The 22,431-nt window shown below is 37.6% G+C and overlaps 1 long non-coding RNA gene and 1 pseudogene across 1 annotated transcript; both read right to left on the reverse strand.

The window, feature by feature from the left end:
• Positions 1-3,797: 3,797 nt before the first annotated feature.
• Positions 3,798-21,950, reverse strand: LOC138375777 (uncharacterized). The gene is made up of 7 exons (XR_011231557.1): positions 21,864-21,950; positions 16,881-16,940; positions 16,598-16,747; positions 13,307-13,374; positions 9,656-9,755; positions 7,767-7,842; positions 3,798-4,033 (listed from the first exon to the last, which is right to left on the reverse strand). It is a non-coding gene; the product is annotated as an uncharacterized lncRNA (long non-coding RNA).
• On the reverse strand, positions 17,738-21,838 carry LOC138375854 (heat shock protein HSP 90-alpha pseudogene; annotated as a pseudogene).
• Positions 21,951-22,431: the final 481 nt, after the last annotated feature.

Genomic DNA, 22,431 nt, shown 5'->3' on the forward strand with positions numbered 1-22,431 from the left:
TTTTCATCCGTGATCAGAGTTTGCTCTTCCTCAGGGGGAAAAAAGGAGTTTAACAGTGGAGCTAAAATTATGTGAATTTTGGGGCTATTGAACATTCTGGATTATAGTTCTCAAAATGATTCTCCCACTTACATCTTTGCAAAACATTCACCTCTCTGAGGCTCCTGTTTCTCATGTATTAGATAAGCACAGCTACACGGTCTGCCTTCCAGGCTTGTGGTGAGGTTAAAATAAGATCAAATCCCTTGAAAACTATAAAGGAACTTTCAAATTTAAGGACTCCCAGTTGTCTGTGACAGTCTTCCCTTCAATTAGGACAGATAACGGACAGTTGGGTGAACGCAGTGAAGAGCATTTTTCACCTTTCTTCCTCTGGAGTGTCCAGACATGGCTCTTTCATCATTACCCTTGAGCCCAATTCCCCTAATCTTTTAGATCTGTGGTTCCCAAGCTTGGCTGCACATTAGATCACCTGGGAGCTTTTTAAATATTCTGGTGACCAAGCCACACCCCAGAATAATCAAATCAGAAACTTGGGATGGGATCCAGGCATCAGTTTTTCTAAAGCTTTCCAGGTGGTTCCATTGTGCAGCGAAGGCTAAAAACCATGGTTTTAGGTTACTCTTTCTGGAGGACTCAGGAAATTCTTTGTTGGCATATCTGAATATATCTGAATCTAACATATGCCCGAATGATTTCATTTCAATAGGAGATGAATGCACTTTGGAACTATTATAATGGCCTTGTGTGATCTTCTGTTAGAGACAGACGGTTGCAAGGTTGTTTATCACATAGATGTTTACCTTCTAAGATAGATGTTTACCATCTCCTTAGCAGCATTCAAGAAATTCTTGAAGATGAAATGTGTCTTGTAAAGAATGCTGCAAATACATAAATTGCTTTATTCTATAGCAACGGAAAGATGGAGAAAGTGATGGGATCTGACCTGTTTCTTATAAACCTGCAAGAACACAATTGTATAGGATGACAATTACCTGATGTCTGTTACGGACACTATTTATAAGGGGGGGGGTGTGTGTGTGCGTGTGTAAGAGAGAGACAGAAGGAGAAATCAAGAGAGTTGGGATCCAGCTGGTGGAGTGGCTGGCTGGGGCTGGGTCGTACAGAACCGTTTCTTCTTTTCTTCTTGTGCCAAGTGGCAGAAGTCTGAGGCAGCTGGTAAAGGTAAGTGAGAGGCTGAGGGTGCTGCCTTTGTCCTCATAACAAGTCACTGGGGACATGCTGTGATCCAGTGGGTTTAAAGCCATCTTCAGACACAAGCTGGTCCTGGGAACCAAGCTGGTTCTTATCTGCAGAGGCCCTGTGAGGGCCCCCTGGTGGTCATGAGAGGCTCAGCAGAGAGTACACAGTGCTGGCTGCGAAGTCTCCGTGGATCAGCCTCTGCACCAGAGCAGAGTGGGCTCTGGGTACGCCGTTCCTCTCCAGCAGGAGCAGCCCACCCCCACCACCGCTTAGCAGGTTTGCCTGGGATGGCTCTCGGCAGGAGGAGGCGCGGGCAGCAGCTGCTGCAGCATCACATCCTCTCCCAGCCGCAGAATGGGTCATCTGCTGTGACATCTCCAAACTGTGTGACCTTGGCCCAGTTAATTAACCTTGCTCAGTCTCAGTTTTCTCATTTGAGAATATTTCACATTTGAGTAATAATATTTGCATGACACTGTTGTGGGAAATAACTAAAGTCAAGGCACATAAAAAGCCCTTGGTTATTCTGAGTGCCTCAATGCATATGCAGAGGCTGCTTGCTGTGGCCTGTGTGTGCTCCTGCTTCCCCCTTGCTCTCTTGCCCTCTGGGTCCTCCATGGCCCGTCCCCATGGTGTAGGCTCTGTTTCCCCAGGCTCAGCTCTGGACAGCTCCCATCTAAACCACATCTCATTGCTTCCATTTTCTCATCTGAGCTCCACTCCAACCCTAGGAGGTAGATGAGGCGGCAGCAGAATCTCCAGTGCAGCCAGGAGCTGAGCAATTTGCCCAACATCAAACAGCAAACTACTGGCAACAGCAGCAAGAAAACAATCTACCATTTTGGGACACTTACTACGTGTGCCAGGCACGTACTGAGCATGATGCATGCATTTTCTCATTTTGTCCTCACAAACAACATGGTGAGGCAGGTAGGCAGGTATGTTTATTATTGTTGTACAGATAAAGAAGCAGAGGTTTAGACAGTTTGGCTTTTCCAAGGTTATAAAGAGAGTACCTGGCATAGACAGGACCTGAACCCATTTCTCATCAGCTGCAGAGGCCTCTCTGTCTCTTTGGCAGTGACTTGAACCCAGTTTTCTTGATTCCAGAAAACTGATTCTTTCACAACATGATGCTATGCTCCAGGAACAACGTAGCAGATCCACAGCTACCAAAAGCACGGCACTTATGTTTTAGTATTAAATAATGCCTTCTCTTTGCCTGGAGACATTTCTGCTTGGGATAACTTATTGTCTCAAGCTGAACAGCCAAAAATTTGTACCTCTTATAACTCAGTTCTTTGATGGCCATAATCAGTTGATCCCCAGAAGAATATCAACCCCAGCCTTGTTTTCACAGCAGGGCTCAAAGGGAGGAGAAACATAATTCACTCTTTTCTTCCCCTTTCCTATTTACTTAGGTGTCATTATCTCTTACTCTGTTGGGTGTCATTTTTGGTTTTTATGGACCCACTAAGATAAACAAATCACCATTAACCCAGGCAGCCTGAGAACGGATGATACATGTGGCCTGGCTGCCTCTTAAGATACTTCAAGTCCATTTACCCTGAACGGCTGAGATATCTAAGAACACACACTTGCTTAGCTGAGGGTGATACCCCAACTTGACCCACACAGATGTCTCCTCCCAGCCATATGCCCTGTCCATGTGACTTGAGCTTTTCACAGCATGGTGGCTGGGTTCTGAGGGAGAGCGTGTTCCAAGATGATATATGGGGGAAATGATGTATTGTCATGTGCTAAACATCTCTGTAATCAAATACAAAGATCTTATTGTAATTTTGCTTTGTATTCCTGGGGGGAAAAACCCTTTAAGGAATTATGTTCAGCAATAATACCACGTTAAGGTACTAGGAACAACATATTTAACTCTAACTTCAGCACAGAATAGTACTCAAGATATTTTTAAGCTGTTTGCCTCAATAACAACATAACAGTACCTCAATTTCTAATTTAAAAAAAATCAACCCAGCACTCTCTTCCATCATTTACTTCTAATAGGAGCTAGTTTTAAAGGCAACTATAAAGTACATGGTCAGGTAGGTTAGACTGGATACACATTCACCTATAAACCTAAAGAGCAAAAATCCCAAGGATACGTAAAACTATCAGAGGCAACAAAAAAGACCAACCTGGAGTACTGCTACCTACTTTCTTATTTTATAAAACACTGTGATCATTTTTAGAGTGAAAATTTTTAGTTGGAAACTCATAACCAATGTATCTAAAATAAGAGTAATGGAAGATTACATCATGCTCCAAAATATTATTTGCTCCAAATATTATTTGAGATTATGAAAACCTGTAATACTCATTGAAAGAAGGGGCTATTATTGAAAAATGGAAAAAAACTTGGGAAGAAAAACTAAACAAGAAGCACACAGATAAGTCTTTACCTTTTTTATGCCATCTTTAAGTCTTCTGCTTTGTGTAGATTAATTTTGGTAAAATATGATGAAATTATTTTATATGTAATTATCAGGCATAATATTCAAGAAAGCAGACTCATTCTCCTCCTTCCCTATAAAATATTTGAATTTGGGCTAAGCACCCTAGGATTGCCAGGACTGGCTTGGACTTCAGGCTCTCAAGCATTGGATGTGGGCCTTCAAAACCAAAATATGATTTCCAAACTTTATTGTGTGGTAACAGAGGATGTGAAGATTGATTTCGTGAGTCCACCAATTCCCTGAACTCTTCAATGTTTTTATAGGTTTCACAGTACTGGGTTCTGCATCCTTGCTTGGCAACCTTACACCAAAAAGGCTGAGTTTTGGAAATCAAAAATTTCAGCCTGGTTTCAGCCCCTCTGTAGACAAAAAAGCAGAATTGATTAGCAGAGATTTGCTACTTGCCTTAGTATATATACCTACACTTTTCTTAATAATTGTCAGTAGAAAACAAATTTTGGACATCATTATATTTAGATGAAAAGTAAGCTGTAACACTGAAGCTTTACTTCAAACTCTAAACATGTAGTCATTAAAATGTTAATATTATTAATCATCAAGTTTTATCATCAGATTAAATAAACATTTTATACGCAGTGGCTTTATTTCAGCAACTCCATTACCTGTGCCCTAAAAAATGGGAGAAAAAAAAACTTCAATTATGAAAATCTAAATTTCAAATGATAAGAGGTTATTCTATGGGAAAAAAGAAACACAAATAAGGATTTATAAAGAATAAATAGAAATACCCCTTAACATGTTGAAATTTTAAAAAAAATGTTTAAAAGAATGAATAGAAATGAATGGTAATGGAAATAACTGATAGTAAATTTCCCGGATTTGCAAATATTGTATATTTATTTTGAAGGTTGGAATGTTTAGCAATATATGATCTTAAATTGTTTCAAGTCAACTAAGTGTTTAGTATTAGTTCTAAATAAATTTTGTGAGAGGTAAGGCTTATTAGTGAGTTTCTAATTCTACAAAGATAAAATCCAATGCCAATTACCAGGTAAAATTTTACAGTTATCTTTGACTGTCTAATTAGGACATATTTTAGTGAGGTACAACAGTTTATAATGGAATACAGTACTTTGTACATTTTTCTCTTTTTTTCCCCAGAGATAGGGTCTGGCTCTGTCACCCAGGCTGGTCACTGCAACTTTGAACTCCTGGGCTCAAGTCATCCTCCTGCCTCAGTCTTCCAAGTAGCTGGGACTACAGGTGTGTGCCATCACGTCCGGCTAATATTTTTATTTTTTGTAGAGATGAGGTCTTACTATGTTGCTCAGGCTAGTCTTGAACGCCTGGGCTCAAGTGATCCTCCCGCCTCTGCCTCCCAAAGTGCTGGGATTACAATATTTGTATGTATTAAATGTTAATTCCTATTGTCTTTTTGCTCTTTTAAAATTTTTAAATTTTATTCATTCTTTACTACAGTTTTCTTTTTCTTCCAAAAACCAATAAAACATTACAGTATCGTGTTTAGTATATGGCATACTTGTTCTTCAGCACAGTAACATCACCCAATGGTATGTGATGCCATCTGAGGCACTCTGCTGCCTGGATTTCTAGACCCCAACCACAGCCGGGCAGAGGGATAGACTTTGTTCTTGTACCCATTTAGCCTTGTATGGTGCAATGGGAAAGGAGAAGAGATCTCTGCCACTGCAGATGCCTTGACTGAAGCTGGGAAGGGAAGAAGCTTTACCTCTGAGTATAGTTCAGAATACTCATTATTACAATTATTAAGGAGAATATTCAGAACTTGGAAATAAGGTTAAGTGATGGCTGATGACCTTTTAATCTCATACTCAAGCATGGTTTAAAGAGGCTACCTGGCAATCATCTAATTATCATCTAATTCTCCAGGGAAAATAATTTTGATGGACAGAGTATTTACTCTGGCTTGGAGCTCACACATGTACATAACAAACAACTCTACAGCTAGAGGCTAACTTAAATGAAATGGATGAAGTGCTATGATTTTCTTCTCTGTTCAGTAGAAAGGATAACTTTAAAAGATTACGGCTTTATTGCCCTGTAGAATAGTTTTGTATCTAATTTAGCAATCTTATCTATGCATTCCTTTTTTTTAACCCATTCATTATAAAAAACAACAATAACCACATTTTTAATATTATCATTTGAACTAGCTTTTTCATCCTGCTGGTTCCCTCACTGAGTTAAATAAAACTTTGCCATGTGCTCCCCAATCTATTTCATTCTAATTTAAATCTATTTAATTCTAACCTTAGAATTATGTTTCTAAGATTATAATATTTGCCTTTTATTGCTGGCCAGAATTGTGCCAAATGGCTATTCCTAGCTGCAAGGGAGGTTAGGAATTTAAAGATTTACTTCTCAGTCTTTGTAGGCTAAGAAGGAAGGAAGAAGTTTCAAGACAGTAACCAGATGTGAGGGCTATCTGGCTGCGACATCTGTCACCCCACTGATCGCTAGGGTTGATTCAGCTGACCTGGCTGGCTGGCTAGGCGGGTGTCCCCTTCTTCCTTCACTGCTCCATGTGTGTCCTTCCTGAAGCTGCACACTTGGTTGAAGAACACGACCTCATGCAATAGAGGAGGACTGTTCTTCGCTCAGGGATATACAAGTAGTTGTGCTCCCCTGTTAGAACTCCAAATGAGCTCTCAAGAGAGTAACCTATAGGAACCGTCACTAACTGAATGCGTGTGTGCTGGTAGATGGTAGGGAAGTGATGAGAGTGAGAATACTGCATTTTCAATCTGCATTTGCTGAAAAAAATCTGCACATAGGTGGACTCCTGAAGTTCAAACCTCAATTGTCTGTACCATTCAAGGGGTGACTCTACTTAACTTTACAAATACTCTAACAACCTTATTCCCCTTTTCCTAGGAAATAGACCCTTTATATTTAAACCCTCTTTTTCCTGCCTAGTATAATTTACTCATCTTTAAGGTTTGACTAAACACCATCATCTCCTTTGGGGAGACCTACATGATCTACCAATGTGAAACAGAATAACCATTGTTCTGGATATCCATGAAATTGTACCCTTATGGCAGTATTCACTTTCCAGAATTTTCTGCTTTCTTGGAGCCCACAGAAAAGTGTGCGCAAATAAAAAAAAAAAACATAGTCACAAATACAGATATAAGTGTTCAAGTTCGGAATCACATTTAGCAAGTTAAAGTTAATTTCTAAACATATTTGTAAGCACCTGATTTGGAAGGGTAGATAGAGCACTAACTATTCCACACAAGATAGAAGATAAGATGAAAACTAACTTTGTCATTTTGATCATATTTATTTTCAAAGTCATAGGATATTTTATTTTCAATAGATTCTTTTTCTAAGGACACTGTAATTCTGTATTTTAATTACACTAAATGACTCCAAGAACATCATATGAAACTATGTTAATACATATTTTCAAAAATAAAATGTGACAGAAGGTGCTTGTTCACTGAATGTCGTCTTTCTCAGTGTCCAGAGATAAAAAGAATCCAATTGGCATTTTTTAATGTTTTGAAGTATGTGGGTCTGCACTACTATTCTCTTTTTTTTTTTTTTTTTTTGAGACAGAGTCTCGCTTTGTTGCCTGGGCTAGAGTGAGTGCTGTGGCGTCAGCCTAGCTCACAGCAACCTCAAACTCCTGGGCTTAAGCGATCCTACCGCCTCAGCCTCCCAAGTAGCTGGGACTACAGGCGTGCGCCACCATGCCCGGCTAATTTTTTCTATATATATTTTAGTTGGCCAGATAATTTCTTTCTATTTTTAGTAGAGACGGGGTCTCGCTCTTGTTCAGGCTGGTCTCGAACTCCTGACCTTGAGCGATCCACCCGCCTCGGCCTCCCAGAGTGCTAGGATTACAGGCGTGAGCCACCGCGCCCGGCCTGCACTACTATTCTTGATACAAATATTCAAGAGATGATGATATATACCTAAATTTTAAAGTATCTATACATTTATATAACCAACAAGCAAAATTATACATGTAATGTTTTCCTGAACATGTTGGACATTATAATCTTGTTAAACCAGTAAAAATGTAAAACAACTACCCAAAGTACTGCAGAATAAACTTCATAAACATGAAATACACGATACCTTGAAAAGGTGACGTATGTGGTCGTTTCTTCCTTTTTTTCCTCTCTTTCTTTTTCTTGATGTTTCACCTTTTGTTCTAAAAAATATTAAAGATTGCTTCAATAAAGTAAAGACACGTAGACCTTACTTATTTTTGAATAGTGACTATATTTACATGGTCTAAAATTTAAAAAGTAAAAAGTCTCCTTTTTACCCGTCAACCAGACACCTAAATTTTCCCTTAGTCGCTTAGGGCTGCTATAACAAAATACCACGACTGGGTGGCTTAAACAGCAGATATTTATTTCTCACAGTTCTAGAGGCTTGGAAGTCCAAGATTAAGGTGTCAGCAGATTCAGTGTCTGGTGAGGGCCCACTTTCTGGCCTGTAGAACACCTCTTCTCACAGTATCCTCACAGGGTAGAGAAAGGAAGCTCTCATGTCTCTTTCTCTTCTTATAAGGGCACTAATTCCACCATTAGTGGAAGGGCATCATTCCACTAATTCCACTATTTCTCCACCCTCAAGACTTCATCTAAACCCTAATTACCTCCCAAAGGCCCCACCTCCTAATACCATCACATTGGGGGGTCAGGACTTCAACATATGAATTTGGAGGGAGTACATTCAATCCATAACATTTCCCAAAGGTAAGAATAGATCTTAAAAATTTTCTGCGTATCTTTCCAAAGATAGTTGTATGCATTTATAGACTAATAGGCATATATGTTCTTTCCTTCACCATCACTATTTTCCATAAATGGTAACATATTTTATAAGCCATTCTAAGTGAATATAACTTGAAGGCCATTCCTAATCAGTAAGCAAAGGATTCCTTAATATTTTTTATGACTGCAATGTAGTCCATTGTATACAGATTTCAGAATTTATCAGTCTACTGTAGACAGACATTTGTGTTGTTTCCAATATTTTACAAACAATATTGCTACAAATGACATGTAATTGTGTTATGTTACAGGTTTGTGAAAATATCCTTAGAATAAATTATTAGAAGTGAAATTGAGGACTAAGGATTATGTGTATTTCTAATTTTAATAGATACTGTCAAATTGCCCTCCACTAAGGCTAAGTCAATTTTTTTCCTCACCAGCAAAGAGACTACCTATTTCCCCAAATCTTTACCAACATGGTATGACAACAAACTTTTGAATCTTTTATCTGATAGGTGAAAAATGGTATCTCCAATTAATTTAAGTCTGCATTTCTCTTATCATGAATAATTTAAGCATTTTTATATAAATTTAAGAGCTACTTGTATTTTTCTTTTTGTGAGTTGTCTGATCATACCTTCTGCACATTTGTCTACTGGGCTATAGGGCCTTTTAGGATCAGTAGTGAGCTCATTGCATTGGGGGAGGGATAAACCAGACTAGAAAACAGGAAAAAAAAAATCTTCTAGGACTTCATTTCTAAAACTTTAGCTTTTAGAGGAACAGAGAATGTTCCATGTATAGATTAAATATTTGGAAGAAACATTAACTAAAAACAACTGGGCTTTCTCATCTCCCCATAGCCCTACCCCAAGCTGTAAAAAGCCAGAAAGAAATTTCTACAGACTGAGGAAGAAGATATGGTGGGAAAGTGATGAGTTATAGATATTGATACATCCTTAAAAAAATGGGTCCTGTACCCTGTTTCATAGAGTACCAGGGAAGCAGTAAATGTCCATACAAGTATGAGGGCTCTGAGGTGGGGGGAGGAGAAGGGTTGAATTCTGAACCTTAGGGTAGTAACATGAAACCAGAGAAGAAATGACTGGGAGATGAGATTATGCTGACCAGGCTCTAAATAATCTTGCATTTAGTACTTAAGCATGGTAGAGAAGGAGCAGAATTATGCACACACCCCTACAGGTGATACAGAATAAAAGAGAGAGAGTACCACCATACCTGAAGGTACCAGGCAGACAGGAACGAAGCCATCTTAGTGACAAATGGTGTGGATCAGTGACTGAGGACCAGACTGGATCATGGACATCTCAGAAGGTACCTGCATGAACAGATAATACTGAGGACTAGGTGAGTATGTGTACCTTCTCCCTACCTACTCTTGGTAACACAGAGACTACCCCTACCCCACTCCCACCTCAAAATTACACCCAAAGTAAGAAACTCCAAACTGACTGAGATCAGGTTTCCATTCCCCACTAATGAACAAAAGCTTCAAAAAGAAAATAAAATGAATTATGGAAAAATAAAGTTGTGTTTCTTTCACTACTAGGATAGAGATTCATACCCATACATTATGACAGAGTTGTTCATATTATTCTCTGTAAGTTCTTAAAGATATGGATCTTTAAGATATGTTGATATATCCCCTTTTCACTTTTGTACCTATTTATTTTTTTAGTAGATTCATCAAAGTTTTGACCAGTTTATTGGGATTTTTTCAAAAATCCAATTCTTGGATATACAGTCTATTTTTCCTGTCTCTTAAAAGTCACTAAGATTTTTAATCTTTATTATTTCCTTTCTCCTACTTTCCTTTGAGTTGTATTTTAGTTGTTCTCTTTTTAATTTCTTGATTAGATGAATTCTGTTTTCCTAATTAGACCCTGGATGGTATCACATTCATATAGGTGAATTCATTTTATGGCTTAAATGAGCAAATACAATTTTCTGTAACAAACATATGGCAGAAATTTGGTAGCTATCAAAGTTAAAACTTATATTCAGGACTATTAAACACATTCTTGGTAGTAAATTGCTTACTAACTCAGAAAACTTCTTGCCCTTACTTGGCAAACATTTAAAGAAGTCCTGTAATCATGATTAGAAGAAATTGAGCAAGTATGCACTTAAATGTAAGATTTTGCCCATTAGCCTAAGGCTTTTTCTTACCTATACCACTGAATTTCCTGAAACATAAATATTATTTAGCCCTTTCTCCTTTATCTGACTGAGGATGGTAAAAACTATTTTAAATTCTCAAAATACTTGTGGCAAAAAGATTATTTCCTCTCAGTGTTCTTGTTCGCTATCATTGTACATTATGGCTTATAGTTTCTTTCCACTGTAACAGGATGAATCAAAGTATATTCAGATTTTTAATTTTTATTTGTATATTATCTTCAAAGAAAGCCTAGATATCACCAATGGAATACTGTAAAAGGAGGGAATTAACAGCCAGAAGTTTATCTTATGATCAAGAAGGAAAAATGGTGTAAGACTTATATTAATAGCATAAGCATCTTCTCAATTCTGGTCCAGGTGTCTCATATGCTGAATAAAGAAATAAAGATGCAGACAGGATGACAAGATCAAGGTTAAAAGCAGAATTTTGACAAAAAAACTGGATTTTGTTCTCTGTCCTTACCTTTTTATACACTGACTATACAAGGGCCTGATGGAGCAAAAAATACAAAATTTACCCTGAGAAATCTGACTATAAACACAACTATTGTTATAATAAACATTAATTAAACATTGTCCATTTTTAAAACCCAAAGGAAAACAGAAGGAAAAAATAAAAATAAGAGCAGACATTTGAGAAAATAGGAGGAGATGCAACATACAGAATCAATGAAGCCAAAACTCGGTTCTTAAAAAGACCTACAAAAGACAGTCTCTATTATGATTAAGAAAAAGGAAAGGGCTTATAATCGCAGCACTTTGGGAGGCCAAGGCAGGAGGATTGCCTGAGCTCAGGAGTTCGAGTCCAGCCTGAGCAAAAGTGAGATCCCTGTCTCTACTAAAAAGAGAAAAATGTTGGGTGTCATGGTGCGTGCCTATAGTTCCAGCTACTCTGGAGGCTGAGGCAGGAGGATCGCTTGAGCCCAGGAGTTTGAGGTTACAGTGAGCTATGATGATGCCACTGCACTCTACCCACTCTGTCTCAAAAAAAGAAAAAAAAGAAAGAAAGAAAAAAAGGAAAGAAGTGGATATAATTATAGACCCAGCAAAGATTCAAAAGAAAAGAAGTACATAATAGTATGAGTAATGTTATGTCAAAAAAGGAGTAAAACTTAGGTAAATGGATTAATTCCCAGAAAAATATAGTTTAACCAAAACTAAATCATGAGGGAATTTTTATTATCTGAATAGTCTTGTAACCATTAGAGAAATTAAATTTACAGTTAAAAATCTTTTCACAAAGCAAAACCAAAAATACCAGGCCCAAATGGTTTTATAGGTGAGTATCACCAACTTTTCAAGAAACAGAATTCCAGTCCTATAAACACTCTTGAAAGAACAGAATAAAAAGGCCTATATAATCCTGATCTCACAACCATACGAGGTTTTTATGAGAAAGAAAAACTACAGGTTTTTCTTATGAACATAGATGCAAAATCCTGAAGAAGATATTTGCAATACAAATCCAGTAATGTATTTAAAAAAGATAATATACCATAACCATGCTGACTTTATCCCAGTAAGCTATGTTAAAAAAATAATAAACATAATTTACCATATAATAGACTAAAAGACAGAAACTTTATAACCAGGAGATGTCAAAAATTATTAAAATTCAATAGCTATTTATCTTAAAATTCTTATCAAAACAGGAAAAGAAGGGAACTTTTTAAAAACTCAATAAATGGTTTCTACAGAAAATCTATAGCAAGCATCACTCTTAATGGCAACATTTTAGAAGCATTCCCTTTAAAACAGACAATAATACCTTTTATTTGTGCTTCTATTGTACTAGATAGCCTATATTTTATTTAATAATTCAAAAGAAGTATAAAGATTAGAAAGAAAAAGCAAAGCTGCCATTATCAGCAGATACTGATACAAGTTATTAGAGATAACAAGAGACTTTAACATGTGGCTGAATACGAAATCGATTTACAAAGTTATTAAATATCTATTAACCAGCAACTAATGGTTAGAAAATATCACTTATAATATAGTAAGAATAGGAGATACTCAAAAATAAATTGATAAAATTGTAAAAGTTTTATTGAGGATATTAAAGAACAGTAAAACAAAAGAAAAAATACCACATTATAAACAAACTCACTGTTATAAAATTGTAAATTCTACTCCAAATATGCATAAAGTATTATACTAAATAAATTAAATTTAGAAAAGCAAACTGATAGTCTATTTTTGCTAACATAAAACTATATATGTGCATTACATAGTACATAAAACTATGTACATTTATTTATATCAATTTCATTTATTTCCATCAGTATAGACAAAGAACCTAAGGATATATACCAAATATTTAAGGGGCATAATCACAGGGAAATGGAATAAAGAGAAAAGAGTGCAGAGCCAGTTAACCTTTTATTTATTTACCTCTCTATTATTTGCATTTTTTTCATAACACATATGCTATTTCTATTATCTATGTTAACATAAAAATTGAAAAGAATCTAAAGAACTGTAAGATTTTATCTGTCTGTATACTGTCCTGAGTAGTATTTGAAAAGGAGGACACTATTAGATTAGTATCACCACGTTAACTACCATGTTAACCATTCTTTGCCTTATCTCTCTTCAAATTCTTTGTATATTTTGTGTTTCTTAATTAATAAGTTCAGTATCCTCTAATAGCCAAATCTTATTCTTAAATTATTCACAATTACTGACCTTTCTTTCTTTTCTCCATTTATTCCTTTTCTCTCTTCTCTTTCTCTTAATTTTTCCTTTGGTATCATCTAAAAGTTTTAAAAAGAATTGGAAGTTTCAGCTTTATCATTTAAAAAAATTTATTGATTAAAGAATTTGAAGAATTAGAATATTTAAGATTGATGGTTTAATTAACTTTATTACGCTGATTGGAAACATCCTGAAAGATAACAAATACCATATAACAATTGTTTAATTATAGTTGTATCCCAGTATTATAATAAATATGTGGCACTTATGAACCCATCTAGAGGACAATATTCCTGGATCCACTATAATCTAAACTATAGTTAGGGTTCTACAGAGCGTAAACTTTTACAATTATTAGCAAGAACTATATGAATGCAACTATTAAACACTTTATAGGGATGAATTGAGTATTTTAAGAAGAAAATGGAAAAGGAGACTGATATGATTTGGATATTTGGCCCCTCCAAATCTCATGTTGAAATTCGATCCCCAGAGTTGTCCACAAGATGGCTGACTAGGGACATTGGTCACCAAATCGTCTCAGAAGGAAGGAGAAGTTTCAGATGAAAAAAAACAAAGCTCAGGTGTGATTCTGAGGGAAAAGTGCCAGAACCTACCAGAGATTTCATGGGAAGAAAATGCAGAGCAGAACAAGGAGAAGCAAGACATCAGCAGAGATCAACCCCTGAGAAACTTGGAGCCCCATGGAAAGGGTAGGTGGGGATTTTCCACCAAGCACTACCTACTAGTAGGGAGGACAACTTATACAGCCCATTATAATATTTACTGACTCCATCATACAGGGTGTGGCTGATTCTTACCCACAAGCACTACCTCAGAGATTAAACTGGGTGTCCCAGTATAATTCATACTGTTAAGAAGACCAAATGGCAGGGGAAAGAGAAACGATTTCAAAGACCTCCCATCATCCCCCCTCAACAAGAGAAAGGGAATCTGCCCACACACCTAGTATACGACTGCTACAGCCTACAAATAACTAGCAACTGAGAAAACCACCACACTAAGGATATCTATAACCAAGGTATCCATCCAGAACCTAGACTCCCATCAAAGTACCCACAAGCAAAGCCAAAGGCTCTTACCCAACATATGCTACAGAAACACCCATAAGAGTGAGGGGGATTTAAAAAAAAAGCCCCATCTAAACTAAAGAAAATTCAAAAACAAGAAGCGACAGCAGCTCTAGATGAGAAGGAATCAACATATGAACTCTGCAAGTATGAAACTCACAGTGAAAGGACATCCCCAAAGGAGCATACCAGCTCTCTAGCAATGGATCCCAACCAAAATGACAATATTGAAATGACAGATAAAGAATTCCAAATATAGATTGTAAAGAAGCTCTATGAAATCCAAGAGAAAATGGAAAACCAAATGAAAGGAACCAGAAAAACAATTCAGGAAATAAATGAAAAATGTACCAAAGAGATAAACATATTTTTTAAAAAAAAGCAAAGAGAACTTATGGAAATGAAAAATTCACTTAAGGAAATACAAATACAGTGGAAAGCTTTAAGACTAGACTAGACCAAGCAGAAGAAAGAATTTCAGAGCTTGAAAACAACTCTTTTGAATTAACCCAGTCAGTCAAAAATAAAGAGCAAAGAATCAAGAAGAACAGTCTATGAGAAATATGGGATTATGTAAAACAGCCAAATATAAGAATCATAGGCATACTTTTGGGTGAAGAAGAAAAAGCACAAGGTCTGGAAAAACTGAGGGAATAATTGAGGAAAACTTCCTTGGTCTTGTTAGAAATTTAGACGTCCAGATACAAGAAACTCAATGGACACCTGGGAGATTCATTGCAAAAAGAGGGAATCGGGAATCACCAAGACATATATTCATTAGACTGGCCAAAGTCACTATGAAGGAGGAACTCCTACAAGCCGTGAGGTGAAAATATCAAGTTAACTTACAAAGGAAAACCCATTAGGCTAACTGCAGACTTCTCAGTGGAGACCTTACAAGCCAGAAGGGACTGGAGCCCCATCTTCAGTCTTCTTAAACAGAACAAATGCCAGCCTAGAATTTTGTTATCTTGCAAAACTAAGTTTCATGTGTGAAGGAGAAATGAAGACTTTTCCAGACAAGCAAACACTAAGGCAATTTGTCACAACCAGACCTGCCCTGCAGGAAATACTCAGAATTGCATTATACATGGATCAGCACAACAGATAACCACCAGTGTAAAACTACCCAAAAGCTAAAGCTCACAGTTCCTGTAAAACAATAGCACAAGAGGGAAAACAAAGCAGTATCTGATTCTTCTTCCTATATTCAGTGAATATTCCTTGTGTGCTTTCCGCCATCAATGCTGAAAAGGCCAATGCTTGCTTTCCCAGCTTCCTCTGCAGCTAGGACATGGTATGTGATCCAGGCTCAGCCTATCACTGCCCAGGAGCTAATATCACAAAGCGGTAGAGACATTTTGGCAATGGTGGCAGAATGTCTAGAGGCAGCAGCGGCAGTGATAACAGTAGTGGCATCAAGTGATGGTGACAATGCAAATTGGGGCATCCAGGTTCAGAAGTGGCAGCAGTGGCAGTGTGCCTTAACTGGACTGAGCTCTGTGGCATGACATTGCTACAGTCTGGCTGCTAAGCTTCACTTTGTTCTTGTCCATATTCACAGACTAATTCTCTAAGCTTCTTGGCAATTCTGTGAGTTACTCAATGTCCTTTCAATAAATTCCTTTCCCATTTAAATCCGCTAGAGTCAGTTTCCTTCGTTTACAAGCAGGAACTCTGATTACACCGTTAATAAATCAAGAAATAAAAGTATAAGCATATGACTTCTCACACTTTTGATATTTAAAAAAAGAAGTATAAGCATACTACTTGAAAAGAATCAGAAACCCAAAGGCCAATAGTAGTTAGCACATGCAATTCCTTTAGCCTGTAATAAATCTTCCCTAATTCCACTTCTTTGCTTTTGTCTAGAAAATGCCTACTCATGCTCTAGTTCTCAATTTAGATATCATTTCTTCTCCAAAGCCTTTCCTTGTCCCCTTGACATATGCATGCCAACTCATAGCGCTTATTTGCATTGTAATAAACAATTTGCTTGTATTTATTGCCCAGTATAATAAAAGTCCTTAGCTGAAGGGACCATGCCATGCTGTACCATTATGTCTGGTACATAGTGGGTATGCTCAATATAAATTAGTTAAATAAACAAAAATTATGAAGGTTTAATAAATTTTTTTCCTAAAGCACTTAACTTACAAAGGCAAAAACCTTAACAGGGTGATAAACATACCTTCAGTACTCGAATCCGTCTGGCTCCCTGAAGAAGATGACGAAGAAGAAGGAAACACGCGATCATCTGAAGAATAAGATGCCCCTGATCTATGTCGACATCGGTGATGTTTCTGGTTTCTCTTTTTTTTTCTCTTTTGTTTGTGTTTATCTTAGAGAGATACAAAATGGAACACAATTATTTTCCCAAATATTAGCAACATAGGAAAGAGAAACAAATATATTAATTTATAAAATGTACTTGAAATTACCCAAAAGGCCTTAAAGCAAGTATAAACTCCTACCTTTGTAACTGTCAACTCTGGCATCTTCAGCACTTGTGTGTGTGGACTTCTTATCCATGTCTATAAAACCAAAATATTGACAAGTTATTAGAGAATTTAAAAAGCAAAATGATGTTTCTTGGGACAAAGAAAATGGAAATGGGATCAACCTCAGCACTATTAACATTTTGGGCTGGATTATTCTCTCTTAAGGGCTTTCCTATACATTTTAGGATGTTTAGCCATATCTCTGGCCTCAATCCACTAGATGCCAATAGCACCCTCTAAGTGTGACAACCCACAATGGCTCCAGACACTGACAATTGTCCCTTGGAGGGCAATCACTGTTGAGAACAATGCCACTGATAACCACTGGAGTAGAGTAGTAGTGATAGAGATGGAAAAAAGAGGATGAATTCAAGAATCAGAATGACCAGGAATTGCAGGTGGATTGGCTATGAGAGAAAGGAAGAAATAAAGGACGACTTCTAGATTTTTGACATGAGCAATTGGGTAGAAAACAGTATCATTAACTGAGATATGCCAACACTAAGGAAGGAATATGTTTCCATCTTTGTTTCATTGTTGACTCAATACTCATTCAGCAGCATGTTGTTTAATTTCTATGACTTTGTGTAGATTTGAGTGTTTCTCTTAGAATTGATTTCTAGTTTTACTCCACTGTGGTCTGAGAAGATACATGGTATGATTTTAATTTTTTTGAATTTATTGAGACGTTTTGTGCTCTAAGATATGATCAGTCTTAGAGAATGTCCCATGTGCTGATGGAAAGAATGTATATCCAGTAGTTTTTGAAAGAATGTTCTGTAAATGTCTGTTCCATTTGTTCTACCATCCCATGTAAATCCAGTGTTTCTCTATATATTTTCTGCTTCGATGATCTGTCCAGCTCTGTCAGTGGGATGTTGAATGGAATGGTCAGGGTTTATCTTCAGGTGTTTCTTCACTGCCATGTAACCTATTGTCGAGTTGTCGCTTAGGGCTTGGGCTTTCATAATTCTTCCTATGTTTGCTGTCCAGCCATATGTGCTTGTGACAATACAGCATGGGGACGTCACCAGTTTGACACAACCACCTTTTCAACTTTTTCTCCAAGATGTCTTTCATGATTTTGCAGAGATTTTTAAACTTTGTTCTCTTCCTGTTTTTTTTTTCTCTTCTTCATCTTCTGGAAGTTCCAAGCCTTCTTTGGTGACTGACAGCAAAGGTTCCCTCAAATTCCTTCAGCTGTTGGACACAGCACTCATGGATTGGCTCGATCATATAGACCACTTCTAAGCCATGCTTCCAAAGATGTTCCACCAAGGCTGAGTTATCTGGTCCTTGGTCTCACCTGTGATATAGTAACGTTTCCCGTTTTCCTTCATTCTGGTGCAACAGTCCTTGAGAGAAACCATCTCATCATCAGAAGCAGATGTGTAGTATCGCAGTATCTCTGAAAACTTCTTCCAATTTTGAGAGTCTTCATGTGTTCCAAGCTTTATGTTTTTAGAGAACTGCTCACAAAACTTTTTGTAGTTCTCTTTATCTTCTGCCAGGTTTTAAAAATTCTTCATACATTCTGGATATAAATCCTTTGCCAAGTATGTGATTTGCAAATATTTTCTCCCAATATGCCTTGTCTTTCATTCTCTTTACAGTGTCCTTCATATAGTAAAATATTTTAATTTTCATGAAGTTCAATTTATCAATTTTTCTCTTTATACATAGTGCTTTTGGTGTTGTATCTAAGAATCCTTTGCCTAACCCAAGGTCACAAACATTTTCTCCTATGTTGAGTTTTGTGGTTTTAAAGTCAGGTCATGCGAATCCATTCACTTCACTCTTCATTTTCAAAATTGTTTTACTAATTTAGTTCCCTTACCTTTCCTCATAAACTTTATAATCAACTAATCCATACCTACGAAAATCCTGCTGGGATTTTGATTGTAATTGCTTTAAATTCATAGATCAATTAGGGAGAACTGACATTTTAATGATATTGAATCTTGCAACCCATGAACACAGTATGGGTCTTCTTTCATCAGCATTTTGTAGTTTTTAGTGTACAAATCCTGCATGTTTCATTTGATTTATACCCAAGTATTTCATTTACAGGGGAGGGAAGCAGATTGGTTTCTACTTACTCACTTCTAGTGTAGAAATATGACTGATTTATGTTAAACTTGTATTCTGCAACCTGTTAAAATTCGCTTTTTAGTGCTAAGAGGCTTTTCTGTAGATTTCTTGAGATTTACCATGTAGACAATTATATTATCTGCAAATATGGATAATTTTATTTCTTTTGCAATCAGAACACCTTTTTTCCTCCTTTTTCTTGCCTTACTGTAATTTCTAGGACTTCTAGTAAAATAGTGAATAGGAATAGTGAGAAAAATTCCCAATCTTGGGAACATTCAGTCTTTTACCATTAAGTGTAATGATAGCTATAGGTTTTATAGCTGTCTTTTATTAGGTTCCTTTCTATTACTAGTTTGAACTTTAAAAATCATAAATGGATGCTGAATTTTGTCAAGTGATTTTTCACAACTATTAATAGGATCATGAAGTTTTTCTTGTTTAGTTTGTTAATATGGTAGATTATACTTATTGGTTTTCAAATATTGAACTAGCCTTGAATTCCTGGAATAAATGACTGTTGGTCATAATGCATTATTTAACATATTGCTGGATTCAATTTGCTAATATTTTGGGGGGATGTGTGCACCTTTGTTCACGAGGGGTTTTAATTTGTAGTTTTGTTTTTGTATTGTCTTTATCTGATTTTAGTATCAGGATAACTAACACTGGTTTCATAAAGTGAGTTGAGAAGTTTTCCTTCCTTTTCTATCTTCTGGAAGAGTTTGTGTAGAACTGGTATTACTTTGTCCTTAAATGTTTGGGGAAAATTAGCTGGTGAAACTACCTGGGCCCGAAGTTTTTCTTTCTTTCTTTCTTTTTTTTTTTTTTTTTAACACAAATTCTATTTCTTTAACAGCCATGGAACTATTCAGCTTACCTGTTTCTCTTGAGTGAGTTTTGGTAGTTTTGCTTTTGGTCAGTTTCACCCAAGTCATCAAATTATTTTTTAATGTCTGTTGGGTCAATAGTGATATCCCCTCCTAGAACATGTATACTATAGGAATTACCTAGAACAATAAAAAACTGAAGACAAAGTAGAGCTAGGGCATAACTTCACCTCAAACTGTTGTCATTTCTTCATGTCTTTCAACTCCATATCCAGTCAAATACCAAGTCCTTTTGATTTGTCCTTGCCAATATTTCTTGTAATTTCCCCTCATTCCCAATACTTCTTGGCATAGTCTCCTACCTAAACTATACCACCTAACACCTAAATAGTCTCATTGCTTTTTACCACTTTAATTCAATCATCACACTGCTGCCAGATTTATTTTTTTAGAACTCCAATAGCTCTACATGGCCTACAAAATAAAGGCCCTCCACATCTGGCTTAGTTCTGTCTTTTGAATCATAGTTCATTGTGTCTCCCTAAATTAGTGGTTTCCAACATGTAAGTTTGGAAAGAGAAATCATTAATCTCCTAAAATTGATTATAAAATGTTGTATGGATATGAATTTTACTTCCAGAGCAAAGTCTACAGTTTTCACCAAATATTCCAAATGAGAAAATTATGTCCAGTGAATACGTCAGCCTAATCCTTGTCTCTATATTAAGAACATACTATATCCTCCAACCCCCTCAACAGTTCCCACTTCAGTAGAGTGATCATTTTCCTCTCCCTGAATTTAGATTTACAATCTTTTAGAGATCTAGCCTAACCTTAACATTTTACAGATGAAAAAATAAGTCTAGTAGTTAACTAATTTGTCCAAAGTTACTCTTGTAGAATTTGTTTTCTGTGCTACTGAGATGGCACTTATCTGCTCTTTTATGTGGTCTTTTTAGGAATAAATGCCATGTTTCTCCTTCAGGTCAGCAACTTAACCTCAGATTTCTTGGAAATCCCAATTATCTTATGTAAACTAGTTACTCAAATGTTTGCTGTTAACAGTGATGATAATGAAGCTCATACTGAGGTTGGCGAAGGGAGCTGGTCAGTGGGGTACTTTTTTAAGGAGGCTAAGCACATTTTGGAGATACAAAATATTACTAAGCTCAGAGCTTAGATACTTGATAAAAATGAACACCTCAAGGGTCTGTGTGATGAAAGCTCTGAGAAGATGGTTCTCAGGCAGAGGCCAAACTTCTATAAGCAGGGACATTTTAGACAGCATTCAGAAAAAAGAAAATTCCCCAGGAGAAGAAACTAAAAAGAGGGGATGCCCAAGTATTTGGGAAAAAGAGTGGTAACGGGGCCAAGTTTAGAGTCAACTACACAACAGATTCAAATTTCAACTCTACCACATCCAAGCTCTATCACTTTGGGCAAATTAACTTCTCTGCACCTCAAGTTTCTCATTTGTATCTACTCGAAGATTAAATAAAATGCGTGTAAAGCGCTTAGGTCAGTGCCTTACTCTTTAGGCACTCTTTTGTTATGAAGAAGAGGGGAGGTTAGGAAGGGAGGAAAGGGGCACTAAGGGGGATGGTCCGTGATAGAGATTTTTATTAGGGGGTGAGATTTTGAAACAGAGGGTGTACTCCCAAAGAGACTAGGGGGAAGAAGCGGTGGCGGAAGCAGTCACATTTTCACGGTGTTGATCTGCAGGAGCCCATCACGAAGGCAGAAGAGCTGAGCACAGACCAAGAACACACCCTCTAGAGTAGGCCAAGTCGACGGCCGCTAGAGATCAGCGCTTATAATTAAAGACACAATTTGAGGAAACTGTGAGCCTGGGAGCAGCCTCATTAGCGGGGTGGGGGAGGGCGGGGGAGGACTGTCCAGGGAGTGACCAAGAGGCTGGTGAGGGACACAGAGGGACCTGAAGAAGAGTAAAGTGTGGGGGAAACGGTGGCGCGGCCTCTACCGGTTTGCTCTCACACTCTTTACAGCCATAGCCCCGGCTGGTACAGTCACTTACTGGAAACTGCAGAGAAACGACCTTTTTTGCCAGGCTTCGCAGCCCGGCCGGAGGGTGCTGAGGAACCAGGGCGGCAGACGCCGCTGAAGCTGTAGCCCTACAGCGCACTGCGGCGCTGGCGGGGAGGGCAGAGCGTCCGCGCGGCCGCGGAACGGAAACGCCCAGCCTACGCCATAGACGGGGGCGGGCGCAGAGGCGGCTCTTCCGGTCTCGCGAGCTTTCCGCGGCGGCGGTGGGCGCCGTAGGGGTGGAGGCCGCCGGTGACACCGTGGGATCTCCGGCTGCGGCTTCTCCGTCCGGAGCCTTAGCGAAGCGTTTTCACACACATCGTGAAGAACTTTAAACCCTCGGGCTGATTTCTGTAGTAGATTATCTCCAAATAGCAAAGATTGCCCGAGATTTGTTTGGGACTCCCTAGATTTGCCAAGATATAATACTAGTACCATGTTGAGAATTCCCATCTGACAATGTGGTTATTTCTCCATTAAATAAAGTCTTCTTCAGACGAAGTGTTGAGATTTTCTTGGTGTTTTGTGCGTTTCTTTTGTGAACTAAAAAAATCCTAAGC

The sequence above is a fragment of the Eulemur rufifrons genome, chromosome 27, assembly GCF_041146395.1.
Source record: "Eulemur rufifrons isolate Redbay chromosome 27, OSU_ERuf_1, whole genome shotgun sequence".
Lineage (NCBI taxonomy): Eukaryota > Metazoa > Chordata > Mammalia > Primates > Lemuridae > Eulemur > Eulemur rufifrons.